The sequence below is a fragment of the Mastomys coucha genome, unplaced genomic scaffold (genome assembly GCF_008632895.1).
Source record: "Mastomys coucha isolate ucsf_1 unplaced genomic scaffold, UCSF_Mcou_1 pScaffold9, whole genome shotgun sequence".
In the NCBI taxonomy this organism is placed as follows: Eukaryota; Metazoa; Chordata; class Mammalia; order Rodentia; family Muridae; genus Mastomys; species Mastomys coucha.
Genome location: NW_022196915.1, coordinates 12,715,407 through 12,720,997, shown reverse-complemented (window position 1 = coordinate 12,720,997; position 5,591 = coordinate 12,715,407).

Genomic DNA, 5,591 nt, shown 5'->3' with positions numbered 1-5,591 from the left:
GCTGTTGGAATCTACTTCCTATGCATAACCCATGTTTCATACTATGTTTCACCTGGGCTGCTCTTAGCTCCAACTAGGCAGCCCTCTGGGCCATGTTCTCTTGGTTCCTAGACCACGGCAGTTCTTTCTCCTCTCCTGCACATCAGCCAAGAATCATTATCTGGAACCCCATGGCCAGCCACACTGTGAGAAGCAGGGTTTGAGCCTGCTTAGATATGTCCTCTGCAGAGAGAACTCCTCCTCCAAGGCCTGCCATATTGATCATTGCTATCCTAAACTCCTATAACCCCAAGCCGTATTTTTGGCACAGAAATCATATCCCCTGTTGACTCTTGGGTCCATTATTGACAGGAAAGGCTCTAACAGATGACTCCACTCATGCTTGTTGGAACATGTATAAAATAGGGTCCCAACTACAGTCAGCCTCAGAGCCCTCTGGTCTCAAGCAGGGCTCATCAAGAAAAAATTAAACCACAGACTCTGCAAGTTCCTCTTCCCAAAGAGCAGGAGCAAAGTTGGGTTGTGGAATTTCAAACACCACATAGCCTTAGTTTAACATCTATTACATTTTTGTCTTTTTTAAAATTCTATTACCTCTTTCCATTTCATTTATTTTATTTTCACAAATTTTATTTTCCTTCATTCAGCTAGCATCTCACAACATAGCCCTGGCTAACCAGGAATGCACTATGTAGATCAGATTAGGCTTCTCCCCAAAGCCAGAGATCTGCCTACCTCTGCCTCTCAGTGGTGGAGGCACACCACACCCAGCTTTATCTTTACATATATTTTTACAACACTGAGGATCAAGTCAAATACTGTGCTACCAAGTTCCATTCCCAGCCCCATCTCATTAACTTTTCTTTAAAAACAAGAATAACTGGGTGCTTGCCTTTAATCCCAGCAGGCAGTTCTCTCTAAGGCCAGCCTGGCCTATATAGGGAGTTCCAAGAGAGCCCGGATTACATAGAGAGAAAACTTGTCAATACCCCAACCCCTGAAAAAAGAAAAAGAATAAAAAGAGCCCAAAGTCACTAACTCTTGATTCAGCCCCTTTCCCTCTGTCCTAAAGATTAAGCCTAAGGCCTTGCTTGTGTCTGTTCGCTCTAACGTGGAATGCTGCTTGGCTCATGCCATTCACACATCCTGCTCATCTCTACACATCACTGCAAATAGAAGCCCAAGCATAATCATTTTACCTGCAGAATGTTCCAGATAGACCTCTACAATAGGAGAAAGCCCTTTAGGGTGACCACACGTTTATTTGTAGGTACTTGAGTCTCTGGGAAAGTTCCACCGCAAATCATTTCCTCATGCAGCAGCTAAGAGCAGTCACACTGTTTACAAGAGCTGTCCCCATCCTATGAGCATACTTTTAAGAGGCAAAAAATAGACTGGAGAGATGGCTCAGTGGTTAAGAGCACTGGCTGCTCTTCCAGAGGTCCTGAGTTCAATCCCCAGAAACCACGTGGTGGCTTACAACCATCTATAATGGGATCCAATGCCTTTTTCGGGTGTGTCTGAAGACAGCTACAGTGTACTCATATACATAAAATAAATTAAAAAAAAAAAGAGGTATAAAAGAGATGAGAACTCACATCCCTACAAACAACAGAAACCCAGATGCGGCATGCATCCAAGCTATAGGCAGAATGTGTCCTGGGATAGCTATGAATGCAGCCCAACACATCTGTAGATAAATACATTGAAATACAATAGAGGCTAGACATCCCTGAGTAGAGCTACAGATGCTATAGTTTGGTCCCTAACCAAGCAACTTACTTTTTGAATGCATGTTGGAAACCAACCTCAGACCTTGCTCGCTGCAGAAGAGAGAAACAATTTTTTTCTGGTTACTACTAATTATATAGGAAGCAGAGGCTGCCGCCCCTCCCCAGACACACCCTGAGTAGCCCACCCAATCTTTACACAAAAAGGCTCCACCCTTGACTCAGCCACACCCTCTGCCCAGGATCACCTTAGGCACACCCACTGGCAAAAAAATAAAAATAAAAATAAAAATAAAAATAAAAATAAAATCAGTCTTCCAAAGCATTTCATTCATTAAACATGCACCAAACAGAATCTTCGTATTTAATTTCTGTGCTATCTTTATGCATTGTTTTAGCCCCACCCAGACCAGATGGCAGCGGAGACAGAGTGCCTAAACCATATGCTTGCCATATTCCACTGACATGGTACAGGTGACAGCTATGCAAGGAAGGAAGTCTGGTGAGATTACAGAGGGTCCACAACATTCAATAAATGACTGATTAAAGAACACTGAGGATATAGGCAATAGAGTGCTCAGTGTGACATTGAAAGGATGTTATAAGACTCATGTATTCTATAAGCATTAAATTGTTTATCTAGGGCTGGAGAGATGGTTCAGTAGGTAAGAGCACTGACTGCTCTTCCGAAGGTACTGAGTTCAAATCCCAGCAACCACATGGTGGCTCACAACCATCCGTAATGAGATCTGATGCCCTCTTCTGGTGTGTCTGAAGACAGCAACAGTGTACTTACATATAATAATAAATAAATCTTAAAACAAATGTTTATCTACCTTACTCCTCTTGTTTGTTGAAGGTCATGTGGTCCCAGTCAGCCTCAGTTCTCTAAAGGAGCAGAAGATGACCTTAAACTTCTGATGATCCCAACTGTAATTCCAAGCTACTTAAACTGAGATAGAGCCGGGTGGTGGAGAAGGTTGTGTCACACACCCTTAATCCCAGCACTGTGGAGGCAGAGGCAGTGGATCTCTGTGAGTTTGAAGCCAGCCTGGTATACAGAACAAGTTCCAGGGTTACAAGGGGAAACCCTGTCTCAGAGAAAAAAAATTAAAAAAGAAGATGAAGAAGTAGGAGGAACTGGAGGGTCTACATTTCAAAATGAGCTTAGGACATTTAGCAAGACCCCATCTTTTAAAAGAGAGAAAGATGCCGGGTGGTGGTGCACACCTTTAATCCCAGCACTTGGGAGGCAGAGGTAGGTGGATCTCTGGACTTTTGACAGCAGCCTGGTCTACAGGGTGGGTTCTAGGGCAGCCTCCATCTCTTCCTCAGGAGCTGGGGCAGCTGCCTTTTTTCCTCTTTCTGCTCAGCCTGGGGCTTCTGCTTTATGAGCTGCAACCTCATCACTGGAATGTTCCAGTGACTGGACAAACAGAGGAAAATGCCTTTGCTAGTGTTATTCTCTTTGAAACCAACAACAGCAGCTCCATTTCTGGCGTTTGGGTCTTCTGAGGCCAAGAGCTCACCTTTCTGCTGAATCCAAGTGGGCAGGTGGACTATGAACAGTATACATGGTGGAAACTGGATCCTGGTAGAGAAGAGACCCAGACCCTGGCTGAAGAGTACTTTTCCTGGGAGGGGCCCTTCCAGCACGTGGGCAAAGCTGTCAAGTACGGCAAGATCTTCAAGTGAACATGTCTTGCCTAGCTGCCTGCACCTACCCTTTGAGGGAGATGGGGGTCATTAAAGAAAACTGAACACTGAAAAAAAAAAAAAAAGGAGAATAGAGAATAAGTAAAGGGTGGAAATGGTATTTTTTCTTTGGGTAGTTTTTTGGTTTAGGTTTTGATTTTTTTTTTTTTTTTTTCCAGACAGGGTTTTTCTTGCTGTGCAAGGAAGCACCTTGGAAAAGCCTTAGCTATCCTGGAACTTGCTCTGTAGACCAGGTTGGTCTCGAATTTACAGAGATCCTCCTGCCTTTGCCTCCCGAGTACTGGGATTAAAGGAGTGTACCACCACCACCTGGCAGAAAAAAAAATGTTTTTAACTGGGCAAGTTAATGAACGACAGGAGTCTGAGCAAAGGAGCAAGGTCAAGTTGGAGCTCATAGGTTCTGGCTTGATTCCAGGACCGATTTTGTTCAGTAGCCATAATGAAACAGAGGTTCAAGAACATACTTGTGGACAGATGAAGTCCTGGGCAGCACCGCTCAGGAGCTACGGCTGTCTGCATGAAGACCTCAACCATTCCTCTGGGGTGAGAGTGATGCTTGAAATTCACTGAGCCAGCAAAGCAAGCCAAAGGAAGCGCCTCGGAAAAGCCGTCTCTCTGCCTTGTTCCCAGGTTGCTGCCTGTCTGCAGCATCCTCTTCCAGTGAGAGCACAGGCCTTGACTCTCATAGCTCTGTCTCTGCAAACACTAGTTCTTTTTAACCCACTGGCATGCCCACCATGTCAGGTGAGACTCTGACACTCTACCAGTCCCCTAGATCACCACCAGAAGCTTACAGGAGAGAAGGCAGAGATAGAAGAGACGTCCCACTGGCAGACTGGCAAAACATAGATGGAAAGAAAGGACAACAAGGTTCAGGCAGTTACTGGCGAATGCCAAATGAAGTTCAGGAGAGTGCTAATAGAGAGAAATAGAAACCCACAATGATAACCAGACAGCAAGAAAGGAAAAGCTAAATGTAAAAGTGTGGGGGTAAGAGGGCTGGAGAAGTAGCTTGGTGAATAGAGTACTTGTGTAAGATGTGCAGAGGTTCGGTCCCCAGCAGCAACAGAAAGCGGGGTAGGGCACACACACACTCAGGAAATGGGAGCAAGAAGATCAAGGTCATCAGGAACTACAGAAAGAGTAAGGGAACAGGGATGGTGAGATGGCTCAGCAGGTAAGAGCACTGACTGCTCTTCTGAAGGTCCTGAGTTCAAATCCCAACAACCACAAGGTAGCTCACAACCATCTGTACAGCTACAGTGTACTCATATATATAAAATAAATAAATCTTTTTTTTAAAAAAAAAGAGTAAGGGAACAGACTGGACTAAGTAAGGCTGCTCAAAAAGAAAGAAAGAAGGGAAGAAAGAAAGAAAGAAAGAAAGAAAGAAAGAAAGAAGGAAGGAAGGAAATGGCTTGATCTACTCCTCTCCACCCCCACCCAGCTTCACATCTTAGAGCAGATGGTTGGTCACCTTGGCCCATGCATGATCACGAATGGGTTTAACTCTCCACACTGTGCAAAGCATGTCCCTGCTCTACGAAACCAAAATGCATGAACTTGTAAAAGTGGAAAATAACACAAGAGGCTCACTTTTCTTTTCCTTTTGAGCTGGAAAGTGTATGCCTTCTGCCTGGCTCGGGCTTTTAAACCTCGCATTAGGTAAGTTGAACCCGCTGAGCTCCAGCTCAGACTTTAAGGCCTCTCTGGTGAGCGTATGAAACAGTGTGGTCTGACAACAAGGACTTGTTGTTTCATTTTGGTTTTGTTGTTGTTGTCTGTTTGTTTGTTTTTGAGACAAGGTCTTGCTGTGTATCCCTGGCTATCAAGACTAGGGCTAGGCATGGTGACTCGCACCTGTAATCCCAGCATTTGGGACCCTGAGGCAGGAGGATTACCATAAGCTCCATGGCACTCTATCTCGAACCCCCTCCCCAAAATATAGATGGGTACTTCTATTCTATTAGGATACCGCGATCCTGTCTCTAGCATACTCTTAGTATTTGTATGACTAGCTTGAGAACCTGACTACATTTGTCTTGTTCTCAGATGCCAGCACTGCACCTTACATTGAGGGGCTCCTTCTTCTTCTTCTTCTTCTTCTTCTTCTTCTTCTTCTTCTTCTTCTTCTTCTTCTTCTTC